This window comes from Anopheles stephensi, chromosome 3, assembly GCF_013141755.1.
Source record: "Anopheles stephensi strain Indian chromosome 3, UCI_ANSTEP_V1.0, whole genome shotgun sequence".
In the NCBI taxonomy this organism is placed as follows: domain Eukaryota; kingdom Metazoa; phylum Arthropoda; class Insecta; order Diptera; family Culicidae; genus Anopheles; species Anopheles stephensi.
In genome coordinates, this window is record NC_050203.1 from 63,161,072 (window position 1) to 63,176,846 (window position 15,775).

Sequence of the window (15,775 nt, forward strand, 5' to 3'; positions counted from 1 at the left end):
GTTCTTTCCGGCAACTATTTGCCGACGAAAGACTTTCAACGTTTTTTTTCCCCTCCCACTATCATCACACACACAAACAAAACGAACCGAACAAAATGAATGCGAGAATCAGCTGGGAAAAGAAACCGAAACGTAAGTCAAACAGCATCTCGATTGCAACACCCATCCCGTTCTGCAATACGAGAGCGTTGGCGAAGAAAAGTTATTTTATACTGTTTGCTAGAGAAATAAGACGTTAGATCCTTCCCAAAATCCGCAACCGTAAGACCGAGGTGACTGTACCAAGCATCTGGTTGAGCAAGGGAAGTTTGTTGACCGAAGGTATTAGCCACCATAAGGTTCGGGTTAGCTGGCCAAGATTTTTGACCAAAATGTGATTTGCCAATGGCGTTCAGCTGGGCGTGAAAGAGAGGGAGAAAATACAATCTACCCACACTGTACTCTTTCTCACAAAATTGCAAGTAGAGTTTTTGCAGAATAACTGGAAGATTGAGTTAAGCACACAACGAAGTAGCTGGTTTATTCAGTGCAAAACAAAAAGCAAATCAGTTTGTTGATACGGATTATGGAATTATGGGCAGACTGAATTTTTTTTACAATTGTTCAATGATTTAATGCTATTACCAACGGTGGGATCAAATGTAAAATGAGTAGGTAGCCATCAGAAGCCTCACCGTCCGTGGGTCATCGTACAAAAAACTTGTCCAAGCGACCTCGTCTAAGAAACATCGTCCAAGGAATCTTGTTCAAGGAACCTTAACCACGGGACTTTGCCCAAAAGACCTCGTCCATGAGACCTCGTCTAAGAGACTTCGTCTTAGAGAGCTCGTCCAAGAGAGCTCGTCCAAGAGAGCTCGTCCAAGAGAGCTCGTCCAAGAGACCGTTTTTAAGGGTCCTAGACTAGACATCACCTAAAGTACATTGTTCAAGAAGCTTATAAGTTGAGGAGATCTTGTTCAAGTTCGAACGTTTTAAATGTAGCTAAAAGCTTCGATATTTGATTTTGGAAATTTTGTTCTTATACTATTTAATTCCTCATTATAACATATTACAAATCTCACCTAAATATCAAGAAAATTTTGCTACAGCATAAATTTGGCGAAAATTTTCACGTATTTCATCTCCATACCTAGAACTAAGTGTATTGACCCATTTCAGTAAGCAGCGAGCATCACTATCAAATCAAACAATCAAGCAAATGTAGAGCAGCCTACACCTAGCCAGAAATCAAACTGCATCCCAAGGTTTAAGGTCACAAACACCAAATCCGAAATTGCATATATGTCGTCATGTGCGAAAATATGCGGTTGCTAATGCCGGTTGCCAGTTTGATCCAGCATTGTTACCGTGACGCTTCCGCTGCAGCCATCAGTGAGCTACCGCGAGGTAATGCAAATTATCCCTTACCTAGCTTGCTGGCTGGCTGGCTTGCGACTTCAGACTGACCACATTCTTCACCGGCTGAATTCCATTTGACGATCGGTATCGATTTGAACAACGGCCTCATCTTGGATGCCGGTGGACGGCCACAAAATGCAATTACGATGCACAAATAGCATCATAATTTACGCTCACGATTATCAGTCGCCGACTGTTTCTGGAACCGTGTGCGCTGCGATCAGGATTGTCCTGTACGGCTGCTGGAGCAGGGTTTGAACGCAGATTTAAGCAGCTTTTGATTGGTATTTGCGGTTTTTGGTAATCACTGAAGCTTTTGAGACGCATCAGCACGTAGAGAAATGTGAATACGATATTTCGCGAACATGAGCCCATACTTGTGATCCCATGCAAAGTTGTGCAATTGTAGTTTATTTACGATTTTAATGTAAACTGTTTATTGTACAGTATATATGCGGCTCAATATCTACTTCCCAGATTAAGAGTTGTAATATACTAAAGCTGTTTATTCTACAATTCATGATATAACATAATTTAATTTTTTTGGCTACATGTTGTTGTTCCTGTGCCATCTACTAATGAGTGATGTTGCATTGTATTGTACATTTAACAATCAGTTTTCAGTAATATTTTCCTGGAACCGATATTGTACTATCACCTTCGACCTGAAACACGTGTCGTTATTAACAGGTACAAACAGCGCTGGTTTTATTGAAATTGTTCTTTCAGCCACCGCTTTACTCCGGCCCATGTAAACAACTTCCAAGTAACAAGAGCAAACAAGCGAAGGTAATTGGACGACTGCAGTATTTAACGCTCCACACTACAGTCTGCAAAACAACACAAAAAACTAAAACATTCAGAAATAGACCAAATGCGCAGGTTATGATTTGTTTTGCGTGCCCTCTTCATTCGGTTCGGTTTATGCCAATGCAGTAGCAATCAAAAAACGGCCTCCTGTTTTGGCGATGGCCAAGGAAACTAATTTATGACGAGGCAAATTTTATTGCTTCGTTGTCGCCACCACTCAACACCGGTGGTGGCGTCGTTACCCGTCCAACTTTGGAACCTCCGAAGGGCCTTCTGACGGAAAAAGCAGACGGCAACTTAATGGTGAAAAAGCGATAAAAATATTGATTTTTATTGTTTCAACGGCTCTGAAGCACTTGATTGACGTCGAAATTAGTACCTAAACTTCAGGTCTCAATACCTAAGACAACGGCAACGGGCGAAGCGGGAAGCGCATGTTTGCCGAAATGGTTAAATACGTTTGACCCGCAAAACAAACAACTTAGCAACGGCTAAGGCTACGGGCTAAGGCGCGTTTGCGCTGGATAATAACAGCAATCGTAGTTGTTTGACGCAATTGTTGGAGTAAGTTTGTTCATCTTTTTTGCTGTCCACTGCAAAGTCAAACAACAAACTAATGTATGCAAGTGAGTGTAATTGAAAAAAACGAAAACTTCCGTGTACATCAAATATTGCTAATTTTAAACTTTGACACCTTTGACTTTAAATTCTCGGCAGCAACTTCAATTGCTAGTACCGTATTTCCTGTGCCATCTTTAAAGATCTCGAATAAGCAACTTTACGTCTGGCGGACCCCTTAATCCAGAAGGATTGTTTGAAGCAGTGAGGTTTTATTTTATTTCAACAAAACAGAGCAAACTTTTTTCAAATTCTATGCCAATGTTCCTGTGACCTTCTTCCTCTTTTATACTGATTTAGGATGAGCAAAAGTTTCAGTAACGGCGAAATCCGAGCTATTTAAGAAAACGAAAGCCTATCTCTTCTGGCGGTGCACGATGTGATGGGACCAGAGCTCGGCAGGGGTGCAGCGCGACGTAAGATTTATGGAGCTATATTTTATGAAATTATAATTATGTAGACAGAGTATAAACTTCCCACCAGTCCTTAGCTCTTAGTTGGTCCGGCTTTCCCCAGAGCAAAAGCTCGAGGCGGTGAGAGCGTCTTCAGGGACAATCAGTTCCTGGTAAAAAAAAAATGGTGGTATAAAGACGCCCTACGGTGAAGTAACACCTCGTAAGGCCAACGACTTCTTCATTCGTAAAACTTGGCGCGGCGTGCCGTGACACTAATTTGGGCCGAGCAACTTTTTCATATGAATTTAAAGTTGTAATTAAATAACCGTCTATTGCACTTTGGTCAAACTCAATTTCCATTTCATGCATGATGTAACGGATGCACTGGAAGGCACACTCAGCTAATCAGCATCAGGGATGAATGAACAAGTTAGCATACAATTTGGGTTTAAATTTGAATCTTTCAAACGTATTACTATCCAGAAATACGTATTGTATATTATTCCTATAAGTCTTGCTTTGAAATAATTATGGTGTTTGGTGTAATGGGGAATACATGGTGTTATTGATTGTTGTTTCCTGCTTTCTTACTCTCAACACACTATTCTATACACTAGTACTGATTGAAATAAAAATTGGCAACAGTTTGGAATGCAAGCTATAATTAAACCCACAGGAAAAACTCTGTTTGCTTAACTATTGAAAGTACTAAGATTGTTTTGCATCATTTAAGAACTTAGATTGCTTCGTGAATTCCTACGAAACAGCATAAAAAAGCCTTTGTCGTTGTAATTTCTCTACATGGTTGGCTTCCAACCAACTCCAATGATTGTGTTCTTTGGGTTCCAGCATTGAAGTAGATTGCAACGAACTTACTCCTCCTGAGTAGGTGGCATACGAACAACGGCTTGAAATATGACTAAGGAGTTGTGGAAGACGAAGGTAAGTTATTTCATGAAACGCCTTGCCGCATATTGCTTTCTATTGGGGATTCATGACATAAAAATAGTTTGTTTATTCGCAAACTAGGATGGGATATCCGCCTGGGCCGACAAGCATTCTCGGTCGGTGGCTCTTGTTGGCCACGGAAGCCTAACATGCGCCCCAATGCAAACAGTTAAATCACATGGGTGTCGCTAGGCACACATACACACAACAACTCTCAACCGACACTGACATCTTTCGCTCTAGAGCTGGCTAGAAAACGTGCCTCATGCGCACTGGTGAGCAAATAGAGCAGTGCACCGTACAATCGGGACACCAGATTTGCTCGCCAGTATGAGGTGTGCCAGAGGTTAAGAAACAGCAAAATTCAATTTAAAATAAATTTAATTTCATTGTAAACTTCCACAGCCCAAAAGGTGTAGCATCATGACCTACAAGTTTGCATGCTGATGTGTGTACTCTCTTGAGATGATAAGAGGGAGAGAGGCGTCAGGAACGATTTGAATACCGGTGGTTTGAATAATGCTAAAGAAAGCCAAACATTTTGTTACACTTTCCAGCCGTTGCCTGAAACCGGGGTAAAGTCATGCCAGTGCAAACAGCATGACCGCACACAGACCGGATACAATTGCACGGCAGTGGTGGATGAAAACGGGACACAGCCAGGCATTTGTTTGTGGTGAAGATTGTTGAGAGTTTTTTTGGAGGCCAATATTCGTGCCAACTTAACGTACATATGCTACAAGTTGTAGTAGTGACCAGTGCCGGAGGCATGTTAGCACATGAAATGCTTGTATGTTATTTATTTGACGTCGCAAATGCGGTGTTTTAATTTAGTTATGAGTTTCGATGAAATACTTTAAATGTTTTAAAAGGATTAGAGATTTTGAGAGATCGAGTACAGGCTAGTTTAAAATAAAAATATAAGGATCAATCTTCAAGATAATTGATGATTTTCTCATTTCATAGTAGTTAGCAAATATTGCATCCTATACATCACGGATGAATTTTCCATCAAGTACAGCGAACAACACCCAGCAAACTATTTACGATAGTGAAAAAGACGGGTGCTGTAACGTGTAAACCACTTCAGATGCATCAATAAAAATATGTCTGTGTTTATACAACAACATTACCTCAAAACAAGGTTCAAAAAATGAATTTCAAGTAAGATTCTTCGGTCTTATGGAACAGAAAACCACACATACTGCGGTGCTGCTGTAGCATATCAATGTATGACGTTACATTTACTACATTGCAACTATGCGAAACCGTACCATCATTCATAATCTTTGCGAGTCTCTGTCAATGATAGTGACTTCATGCGGCATAACGGGCACGCGAAAGACTCCAATAAGTAAAACGCCTGTCGCTCACCTGCAACCGAAGGCAACCGTGCATGTCGAATACTTAAAGGATGTCATGTTCCTCACCAGCCTCGCTAACACCCGCCCCACTCTGATGTCCCCCTGTTACAAACGGCGAGCAATTCTTCTCTATCAAGAAGCATCGACAGCGAAGCTTATATACACCTACACATACTCTGCTTCGCACCGGCAGCAACATTTCAATGATGGCTTTTGAGGTAAACCTCTTCCACGGAACAACACGGGCACGATGGTGCACATCGATCTAGCATTTGCGCATCAACACCCACCAAAACGATTCCTCCAAACTTTAATGCTACCACCGCCCGCTACACACTGCTAGCCGTGGAAAATCATAGGACGTTCAGTTACTTTCGTCTACTTGCCGGAACGTCGGAAGCAGGAGCAGGAGCACACGGCAGCAGCAAAATGAAATATGCAAAGCCGTTTTCATTCTGCCTTAACACGTAAAATATTAGAAACCGTTGGACGGTTCAGTTAAGTAGACGGGCAACGGTGCCAACCCTTTTACCACTTCAGAAAACGTGCTCCAGTTTGGATTTGGATGAACAAGGTCGCATGAATCGGTGGGGAAAAAAATGAACCTACACACCGAGATATCATAGGTGGATCTATATCATCCGGGAAAGGTTCATATTTTAGCACGAAGATGGAATATGGTAAGACAATTTGAACAGCTCCTGCTCAGGCATCGCTTGGACCGGAGAGCGTTCGGTTGATAGAAAAATGTACTGTAGCAAAATGACAAAAGATCCGATAACATTTGAAAACTTGGGGGTGCTGTATTTTTTCCCGGAAAGGATGACAAATGGGAACCGTTACCGCTGCGCATCGAATTGAAATGAGGTCTTTTTTATGGAATAGTTAGCTTTAATAATTTAGTTGAACAGGAGTTATAAACTTCTTATTCAAGATTTTATACCTCTGTTTGTGAAGTTACTACCTATGATTTTAATGCATAAAATTAAGACTTCTTCGTCAGGTAATCGTCGATACGATATGGTGTTTGGCCTTTGTCGAATATTTGTTAACTACCTATACCTGTGAACGTATAAACTTCTTGCTTCCCCATCGATGTATGTCCTTTAAAAGCGATTGTAAGCATTTTCTCACCTGAAAATAAAAAAAAGAAAAACATTTATTAGTTTTCTTGTTTTTTAACCACTTGTTATTTAGGTCATGTTATCGTGTTATCGAATTTATCCCATGACAAATGGGGAAGGATTTCCATCAAACAAAGTTAAAACTTTCGTGCAGTTTGCTCCCGACTTTACGAAGTATCTTAAAGCTGTTCCGTCCAACAATAGATCACGGTTCACTGCTCGTGTTTATTTAATTTTCGTAATGAGCCTTTGGCAGCGAGGAATTCATGAACATGGTCCACCACCGTAGTTTTTTTTTCTTTCAAATCCATGGGTGTAATTAATTTTCAAACTTCAACAAATCGCGCCGGGAAAAATCGAAAATAAAACAAACGGCCATCGGCCAGAAGAGCAAGGGTGCGAATGGAAGAACGAAACCCAAATGAACCTATAAAAAAATACGAGCAGCCACACACAGCAATCAGACATTTCGGATGAAACGAAAAGAATGTTTAAACAATACGGAAAACGAGACACAAAAGCTGACAGAACCATTAGACAACAGTGGAAAATGGCGCGCGCGCACACAAACACACGCGCGGGTGCGCTCGCTTACAGCATCCAACAGGAAACCATTCACGCAATCGGCCGTGTCCGTTTCGACAACCGCAAACCGGTCGTGTAGGTTGCGTGGGTTCGTTTATTTTTAGCCGTTTCTAAACGGGGCCGGCTGCCGGGGTCTAGTCTTTCACATACGCCCCGGGGTCTGCTAATGCAGTCCCTGAGTCAAAAAAAAAACAAAGACAAAAAAAACAGAACAAAAAATACTAAACGACCCGGAGGCTAGCTTGCAAGGGCAGAGATGAAAGTAAAAGAACAACAATAACAACAAAACCGCAGATAAAATTTAGAGAAAAACGAACCAAACTTCGTCCGAATTTTGAATGGAGCAGCATGGTGGTTTACTACATGGCGTTACGCTAACCAATGTAGACAACGGGCCAAAAAGAATGAGAACAACACCAATTTTACTTTGAAAACAGTTCTGGTATAGCACAGCTCGTAATCGTTCGTAGGATCGGCATAGGAACAGTATGAATTTCGGGAACTATAAAAAGGTATTGCAATCAGCTGCACGGCTAAACATAATTCTTCAGTTAAACAGAACATGACGCCAAGATATGGCCAATGGTTTCGAAACTAGACACATTGCAATACCAAAGTTCTATGAAGTTTTTTCTTCAGAATGTTGTAGTCTCGGTGAGGTCATTCTGAGCAATTTTAAATAATATAACATGTATATTTTAATTTTCTCTTAAACTCTTAAAATAAACCAAATACTACATCAGAAACATGTTTAAGTTCAAAGCAAAATATTGAATGATCGTTTAACTGAACATAAATAAATAAAACAAACTAATTGTTGCACCGGTTTGAATCCTAACACGCTTCATTTTTACTTGTTTTGTAAAATACAAAGATTTATTAACCACCAACTACGAGATTACAATGTTTCGATACACACACAAATACATAAAACCAGTTTCGTTTCAAAATCTCTCCCATTTCGCTATCTAAATCACAGCAAACATTTTTGTGGGCTATGACGTATGGCAAACGTGCTCCTTCCCGATGATCACACGCATAAAAGGTGCGAAACGGATCGAAGCCCATAACCACACGAATATCCTTCGAAAAATATTACATTTATCTGCACACCCAGGGAAACAAGAGACAGGGTCTTCTTTTCCCGTTATGGATTTTTTCCTCCATCATCCAGATGGAAAATCGAAAGAAAAATGTTCACTCGGCTGAATAGATGTCTGAACCATCTATCGTGTGGGGCCTATCGGAGAACAGATATCAAGATAAATTGTATTAAATATATTTTTCTGATTTATGAGCCGAGTGTGTATGTGCAGCGGCACACGATACGAACGAACCTACTATGAACAACTATAGCATTAAGACCAGGTAGACAGTTATTTTCAGCAGCTACCAGCATTTTTTAGTTTACTATTGCCAAAATACGAAGAATGCCGAGCAGTCGGAGGTTCATGCACAGACCATATGATTTTCAACCTTTGAGGCATCAATTTCAGAGATAAAAAATGATAAGGCTTCTTTCCACACCTTCGGTTTATTGGATAATTTTGAGGAGAGGACAGTTGGCGTGTAAATCCGATGGAAAAAATCGGACAAGCTGCAAGCATTTCTGCTTTAAAATTTAAATCAATATTTCAGAGAGGTAGAGGCATCAGCTAACTCACTTGTCTGGTTCACGGCTATTGAAACTGACCTTTACAACAGAATGAAAGATTCGATCATAAAAATGTATCTTTAATTTGGCTCATTTATCTTCGATTGCATAATGATTAAACTTAATTAAAACACTACATTTTTAAATTATTCTGTTTTTGTAAGTTAGAGTAATTTTTTTTACAAAAAATGAGAACTAGCCATTATTAGGGTGGATTTACAGTTCCATCGTTAACACTTTATTTATCTTCTTCGAACACAATTTCAAAGCAAACGTACACACATAACACTTCAAAGAGTGATCGTTATAATATCTAAATTCTACGAACAACTTTGAGCACTTTCCAAACCTTCACCGTACGAGCTAAACGATAACTTGACTGCAACAACTTGCGATTTTTTAGCTGGTAGACAGCAGAGTGAACACAGCTAAGCCGGTCTGAGATGGGTCTACAGTGTCTTTTCTCGGCAGTGCAACATGTTGCCCAATTTTGTGGGCATAATCGTTAACTTTTAAAATCTCGTTTCATTTACCCGAATGCCTTTTTTCGGTAGCGCGAAAGAACATCAATTTCTCCACCCTGTCGATTAAGCACTCAATCGAGGGAGGGCAACCCGTCAAGATCGTAACATTTTATTGAACGATCTCAGAATGATTTGAAACCTATCCGTTCACTGTACGTTCGGGGAACGACGTGCTGCAGAGCTGCCGCTGTGGTTGGTCATACGAATCCATGCTGAAATGGACTGAATCAGAGCAAATATAAAGCTCGTTTGGAAAAGTTCTCCCCCAGCGCAGATGATAGTAATGGGGCAATTGGATAACGATGATGACGTTTGGTGCAGAAGCGAGTCAAAAATTGCACGCTAGAGTCAAAAAAACATAATTCAATATTGTGATGTTTAGTTCAAACTACTAGCATCACATACTTAAGGATTCGTTGGCGATGATTGGGATTATTTGTATAAGTTTGTTAACTACTAGAACTGCTATTGTGCGAGGTACTATAATAAAACATTGAATAGATTTAAGTATATCGCCTTATGGAATTTTTAACAGAGGACATAACTTTAATGGAGTACAAAAAGAGATGTGATGAACTGCAATACTGTGCTCGATTGAACAAACAATAAGGACTCGTGAGTAAAACTGGTGCAAATATTGATTCAATCGATAAAAATATTAATAACATCGATGTTGGTAGTCGTTTGTAACGTTTGCTTAAATTAATGTCCACCCCAATCAGCACCCGGTCCATATCGTTCAATGGTTGAAATGCTTCCCAAAAAACCAGCCGACAAACAAGAAGCTATTGTAATGGCTTTCAATTTATCGGTCCCATAAAATTCATTTTTACGATTTAATTGCGTACAAAATGAAAATTCTTTAGAAGCACGCCAACGGATCAAGGGAAAATCGTTCATACTTAATGTGCAGACATCTATAACACGCTTATTGAAACATCGAAAAAATCTCTTGAAGCAAGTTTTAGACAGTAAGAAAAATAATCAATTTTCCTTCTGTTTAGCTTTGACTTAAGTTTACGTTAGTAGTGAGTTTGTTATAGAGCTAAATTTCTTTCAAGTAATTTTGTTTTCCCATCCCGACAAAGGCGTATGTTCACTGAGAAGCTCTTGTATGCTTTCCAGGATCGATGTTGATTGCGCACCAGAGTCGTAAAAGAAGAAAGGCAGTAATTCCATAACCCAGCGCAATCGTTTTGAATTTTTATGTGCGTTTGCATCCGCCCGCCATAATGATGTGACTCATCGTAGACATTGTTGATATGTCGGCGCTATGGGCACGTATTTTGACAGCCAATTGAAAGCGTTCCGTTCCCGACAAGGAGACGTTGCAGGATACGTTACGTTATTAAGATGGGTTTCAACGCTTAGCAAAGGGAAAGAAAAACGCATTAAAAATTGCTTTGTGTATGGTGCCGACAAGAGCGGTGATTAGAAAGTTCACTTTACCATCTTAGATAATCAGACAAGCGAAAGCACGCCCGGCGATCCTTTATCGTCGTGTTTACCCCAGCGACAGGATAGAATTTTAAAAGGAAGTTCATTGTTCAGCACCCAAGCACCGTCAGCGCCACGATACAAGACTTGTTTACTTGTCGGCACCACATTCGCCTCACGATTCTCACGATATACCATTCGGCTAAGCTGAAGAAAATATCAAAGTTTCGAAATCGAGCGAATGTGTTACGCGTACTGCGATACATCAACAACTACAACCGGAAATCGTGGCAATATATTTACATCCTTTCGGTGGAAATCAGGTTCCGCTGGTAAGATTCTTTCCGAAAATCGTTTTAGCTTCAAGCCCGTTGTACCGTTATCGATTTTGCACTCATGCTCCAAAGCTTTGGAAAATACGCTATTCTTATTATCATTACCAGCTAACGACACATCGAGGGTGCGATACGATTCTGGTGTGCTGGCGGCTTTTTCTTTTTCGTTGATGCGCTCCATACTCCCCGCGGAGACATTCGCTCAAGGAATTATGTGTTGAGTGTGTGTGTATTCTATTTCATTTTGCAATTTTTATTTCTTCCTTACAGCGCACGAGTTCTTACAATAAATTTGCATGTGTCCCATTTGCACAATAAGCAGCCATCAAAATTTGTGTTGCGCGCAGCCTTTTTTTTTTGGCGACACTAGAGCATTATCGAACCTCGGAAAGTCGGTGGAAAAGGATTATGAAATCCTGGTGGGACGGAACATTAACGATGAGATGCATTGTCATTCTGTCGCCGCTAACGAAGAGAAATATATCCTGCTATTCTTTTTTCGATTTTTTCGGTTTTTGTTTTACGGGTTTTTTTCGTTTCCTTAACTGTGCAATGAAAAATAACGATCGCTTAAATCAAAAAAGAGTATCCTTCAATCGCCCAGTCACGAAATGTATGCCACGAGAAATAGCATCCAAATGCCTTGCCCGAACGATAAGCAGTGGAAGAGAGCAATACAAATACGTTTCTCCTGTTGTATCGTTACAAGTTTGGCAGAGGTTCAAAGAGGGAACAGCAACAATTAGACTGCATTTACGGCGTCTCAAAATTCGACTGATTTCAACCCGGTTCCTTTTAAAGTCACATACATTTGGTATCTCCAAATGTACAAAACCAGGCCGGCATTGCCCCCCCCCTCCCCCCTGAACCTACGTCTGAAGGTCAATTATCTGTGATGAATCGGTGGACCTAACGTTATCAAGCGCGGGAAAGGTGAATAACGCAAACATCACCCCCATTAAAGAGGTTGCAATCTCTGGCTTGGCACCGAACCCCGAAAGCACGTGTAAGCACGTAATGAAAGAATGTAGAATAAGTAAGTGAGGCAGAGAGAATAAAAATGTAGATGGTTAGTTCACGCAAAACTTTCCTGAATACGACAGCCGCCAACGGGGGTTCACTACACTGGAGCGCTGAACGGATGCAAGTGTCATGGCCGTTTTTCATGGAACGCTTTTCCTCTAAGGAGAAAGCGAAAATGTCTTAAATGCAATAAAACTCTCTTGTTGAATAAAGTACTAAAAAAGGTTACAACGGAGAAGGAAAAAAAAAGAACCCGCCAACCAAACATCCAGGTAAGTGGGATTTATCCCGACCAGGGTTGAGTTGATCCTTACGCTACGACAGGTTTTTGAAAGTGGCAGGTTTTCTAGGGATGGAAAAAAAACCTCCCGGTTAACGGAGCCACTATTGCTCGTCGAGAGAGAAAGGAATTTAATGATGCAACTGAAGTGCGTTTCTTGCCGATAAGACAGCTGTGATTTTGAATGTTTTTTTTTCTTTCTTCGTTTATTCGCTTTTCGTTCTTCTGCGCGAACTGCGTGTCGGAAGAGGGGAGCGATAAATTCACCAAAGAATTCGCCAAAGAAGAGAAGTGCGATCTCGGCTGCTGTGTCCCAGCAAACAACTTACCTCCGTGTAGTCCGTTTTTAACCGGTCCGTATCATCCGAATGCCCTTGGCCGGAAAAAAGGTAACCTCTCGCGTCTCAAGCATAGCTGTCGTGCAAACAAGAAGAACCCCCCCGAGAGAACGAGTTCTTACGGGATCAGGCAACAGCAAGAAAAAAAGCTTCAGCCTGTAAAAGACGGTTATGGTAGCGTCTCGTTTGGCGGGCGTACCGAAGGAGTCGAGATTTGCTTGGCGGAGGCAGAGACAATGCTCATTAGAACCGACCATAACGCAAACGAAGAGGAACCATATCCACTAACGGTGCTGGATTGCCACAAAAAAGGAATACGCTTTCCGTTGTGTTTGAAGTGTAACATTTGCGTCAGGTTGGTGGAAAGAATAGAAAGGAAATCATTGTGAGGAAATCATCCCTAGAGGTAACTCGATCGGTCCGACACAAGTACGTAAAGCTTATTTCATAATTTCTATTTCTGAAGCCATTTTTTTGTTGTTGTATCAGTAACCAAGACCTAGTGCGTACATGACTTATGGAGTTCGGTGGAACTAGAGTACTTTTTTTTCTAGTTGAAATGCACATAATACATAGTAACGATATGGAATACTAAAGAAGAGCAATTGGAATTGAAGATACATCAGTGCAAAACGTTATGGTAAATGAAAGACTTAAAATAGATTGCGATCAGACCTGTATCTTGGTCCTGTTGGTCAACTTTTTTCCCGATCAACTGTCCCAATATGGCAGCATTGTTCTTTCGCTTGCAATGATTGTGTAGAGTCTCTACTCTATTTCAGCGCAATCAGCAGAACGTAATTCCTGTGCCACCACTCGGCATTCGGGAGGGCATGGAAAAAGAACGGATTCTGCAAATAGTTGCAGATTGCGTATATTAAACTGTGACCATTCGACGCACCTTTAACGTGTGTGCCGGCGACGAATATGTTGCTTGAAAAATTCTTACATCAACTATTTCGCAATAAACGTCGGAGGCAAGCATCGGCGGGCAAATTAATCCGACTAGCGAGACAGATATAAAACCCAAGCCGTAATGGCCAAACAGGTTGTCTGGGAGCACATCTGCCCGATCCAACGCGTTGGATCTGTTGGTGCAGAGCAAGCACGCAAGTGAAGTGATGACCGCGTGTACCGCTGCGTGCGGCCATCATAATAAGACAGCTTCGTTTAATACACAGAAGGACACAATAATTGTGTTCGACTCTTGTTATTACAAACGATCAGTCGTCAGCTTTATTACTCGTCTGCGGATCGGCAGGATTTGAAAGTTGTCCGCATTGCGTTACCGGGTCCCCGTGGTCGGTGGTTCTAGCAAGAATGCGCTTCTACACGCCAGGGGTATGAAGCAAACCGTGATCTTTAAAAAACCATCAAGACAGAATGTGGAAACTCGGATCACCGGATCACGATCGAAGCCGGCTCGACTAAATTTGATCAGATTGGTAATCGAATTAACGGCAAAAAGGTGAACATAACTTTAAACGGGCACAATTATCGTGAACTTATTCAGAAAATGGCTGGTGAAGCTACGCTGGGATAGGAAGCGTAATAAAATATAGTTTAATAATGTTTGACATTTTAAAAGAACCAACAACACTTATTTTCTACAAAGTGTCACAAAGTTTATATAGAGTAACAAAAAAATGCTTTATGGTATGTAACAAAAAATTAAACCATTATTCCTAGATGTGTTAAAAAGTTTAAAGAAGCAGCTTTTTATTAAAGATAAAATTTAAAAAATAATAAGGTTTTCATTGTTTAAACATTCGGCATTCTGCATACAAACGTACTTTTTTTGTGCGGAACGTACACAATGCACAACAAAAGTGTTGCCAAGTACAGGGAGAAATTTATTCCTCTACAACTCAAGTTCACCACCCCTATACACCATCCTCGATCAATTGTTTGATTCTGAGCAATCATATTTAATTGCAATTGCAACAAACATAACAATGAAATAAAAACAGTTCATTAGTGTGCCTTATTTACTCCGAAAACGTTGGAAAAGGACCTACCGGACCTCATTGATGAGATGATCGTCACAAACAAGGGCGCTCGTGATAATTTTGGACAGTGGGTAGCAATCGTTGGATAAATGGTGTTAATGAGTTGAAAATCAATGAACTTCTTCACAGGTAACGCTCAAAAGCGTTTTGCGGTTGAAATTCCCAAATCAAAATCACAATTTCCTAATAATACCTCACAGCTCTAACCTGGAAAAGTTTCGCCTACAGCAGTTCTACTCAAAATGATTTGAGATTACAGGAGACCATGAACGAAGCGTTTACATGTACGGACTAAAAGAACGGTACAAAAGGTATAAAATAAAAAATAGTGTGACCGAAAACCAAAGTGTGGAACTATTTCGTACCGTTTGTCACGGGTACGGATTTGCTTGCAACTTTATCCCGATTGCCTAGCCTGGAGCGAAATTCTAGATTTTTTTCTTCCCAACACCACTCCAGTAAACGAACAGACTAACATAAATCATAGTTTTATGAGACCTTTCTCGCACTCCAACACTGGGAACCGGTTCCCACACGTTTTGCTGCCAGGTTGTGCGTATAGCATTAGGAAAAAATAAAGAGACAGTTCTCCCAAACGAAGATTGCCGTTCTGAGGCGTTACAGAAAAAGGTCAACCAATCGAACAAATCGCTAACGTTCGAGTAGGTCGGCTTTCAAGTAGCTCATTCTAGAGGATGAGGTACCCAGTGATTCCAAAAGGTCATAAATTACTGCCACACAGAACCGATTTGATCTCCCTGCGTTTCTCCAGCCCTTTATCACCTTCTGCCCATCCCCAACAAAAGGACGCACTTTTGTCGGACACAAAAGTACGTTAAGTCCTCACGAAAGAAGCTAAAGCCACGGCAGTTATCCATATCGCCCGCTCGTACACACCACGAACAAGCGGCTCTCTACCTAAACGTCATATGA

General features: G+C 40.9%; 1 protein-coding gene across 6 annotated transcripts in view; it reads right to left on the bottom strand.

Annotated features, from left to right (window-relative positions):
* Nucleotides 1-15,775, bottom strand: part of LOC118509871 (RNA pseudouridylate synthase domain-containing protein 2-like) — a 174,573-nt gene that overhangs the window by 37,553 nt on the left and 121,245 nt on the right. The gene's annotated exons all lie outside the window — the stretch shown is intronic.